General features: G+C 43.5%; 1 pseudogene; it reads left to right on the plus strand.

Moving 5' to 3' along the window:
• The window catches only part of LOC101649016, a 103,321-nt pseudogene that overhangs the window by 17,331 nt on the left and 84,045 nt on the right, over positions 1-1,945 (plus strand).

Below are 1,945 nucleotides of genomic sequence, written 5' to 3' on the forward strand. Positions count from 1 at the left end.
GGAATCAGATCGTGTGCAATTCCCACACTGTGTCTCCAGTGTTGTCCCCTGTAGGGCTATGGGTCAGTGAGGGGCGTCATGTCTCATAGTGGGGCCAGCCATGTGGTCCTCTCCGTGTACTGGCTTCTCTAATTGGGAACATGGTCCGCAAGGCCTGGTGGGCCAGGATGTGCTCTGCTCTCTTCTCCTCCCCCTTCATCTGCTCCCATGTGCTCCGATCAGATATGTCCCTCTCCCAGAGCTGCAAATTCAATGTCATCCTTTGAAATAAATTCTTCTGGGGGAAGGGGCAGGTGACTACGTAGTAGTTGGGATTGGGGCCGGCCCCTCATTTTCTCTTTTCTAATCCAGTTTTTTTCATGACCTCATATTGCTTTTTGCATAGAAGAACAACCTGATGGAGAGTGGTTCATCATATTTTGAAATAAATCTCAATAACATTGGTTCTCAACCTGTGGCTCGTGACCCCTTTGGGGGTTGAACGACCCTTTCACAGGGGTCACCTAAGACCATTGGAAAACACATATGTATTTCCCATGGTTTTAGGAACTGAGACACCGCTCCTCTATCCGTCTCCAGGTGAGTCTGCCCACATTCAGATGCGCCAACATAAGAGTACCTGGCGTGATGACATCATGACACCAATCCCATCACATATACACCCCGTACAAATACAGTGTATATGACAGGGTTGGCGCCATAGTGTTATCATGCGGACCAGTCACACCTATGTAGAACAGCTACTATGTAGAGAGCAGCTACTGTGTAGAAAACAGCTGCTGTATTGAAATCAGCAGTATTAGAGGCAAAATGACACTTCGTGAATTATAATTACATATTGTTTTTGTGACTAATCACTATGCTTTAGTTATGCTCAATTTGTAATAATGAAAATACATCCTGCATCTCAGATATTTACATTACGACTCACAACAGTAGCAAAATTACAGAAGTAGCAACAACAATAATTGTATGGTTGGGGGGTTCACCACAACATGAGGAAATGTATTAAAGGGTTGCGGCATTAGGAAGGTTGAGAACCACTGCTGTATAAGGAGATAGAGGCCATGTTTTATTCATGTATGCATCTTAAGATCAAATAGCATTTAGGGTAAGTACAAAGCAATGATTTCCTGATTTATCTATACATTCTCTTTGTCCCCATCCCTCTCCTCATTTTCATCTGACTGAGTCTAACAGTTATCTGCCCGCTCAACATCGGCACAAATTCCACTCTCCAATCCTCGTCCTGGAAAAGAAAGTTCGTACCCAGTATCACCATAACTGTAAGTGGAATGGGACTGAATTCATCTGCCATACAGGGGAAGAACCACTGCCAAGCCTTGAATGCTTAAAAGTCTGGACCAAAATCATGGCAGAGTCCCAAACCTATTATTCAGTCAGGATGAATATTGAATGAATCAAGGTGCAACCGTGAGTTGGGGATAGATCAGACCAAGGATGGAGTTGCTCACTGAAGCTTGAATGTCATCAAATGTTTGAAAATCATGGTATGTTTCCCCGCAGTGTAAGTCTTCACATTTTTCTCTTTCTTACATTAGCTATTAGAACAGGGCTGACTTCAGTATTTTTTTAGTGAACAATCACAATACTGAGATATCTACAGTTTATCGAGTCATATGAAGAACATGTGCAAGAATGGAGCTGGCTTTGCTTAGGGAAAACAACGGGTGATAGTGAGTACGGACGTGCGGTGGTGGAGGAGAAAGGAGTCAATTGCTGTTTCATAAAGATAGGCTCCTTTTGTGTGGCTCCAAATAGAAGAATTCATTACAACAGGGATTCCTATTTTTGCGACAAGCAGAACATCTCTATGGCCAGTAGAGTTCCCTAGAGATAGATAGTGGAACCAGCTACAGTCCTGAGATCTTGGTCATTGTGATTGTTTGGGCAAAAAGAGGCTGAACCTGTTAGCGACTCCCTT

This window comes from Echinops telfairi, unplaced genomic scaffold (assembly GCF_000313985.2).
Source record: "Echinops telfairi isolate 266 unplaced genomic scaffold, ASM31398v2 ScPeMD7_18;HRSCAF=68, whole genome shotgun sequence".
Taxonomy (NCBI): domain Eukaryota; kingdom Metazoa; phylum Chordata; class Mammalia; order Afrosoricida; family Tenrecidae; genus Echinops; species Echinops telfairi.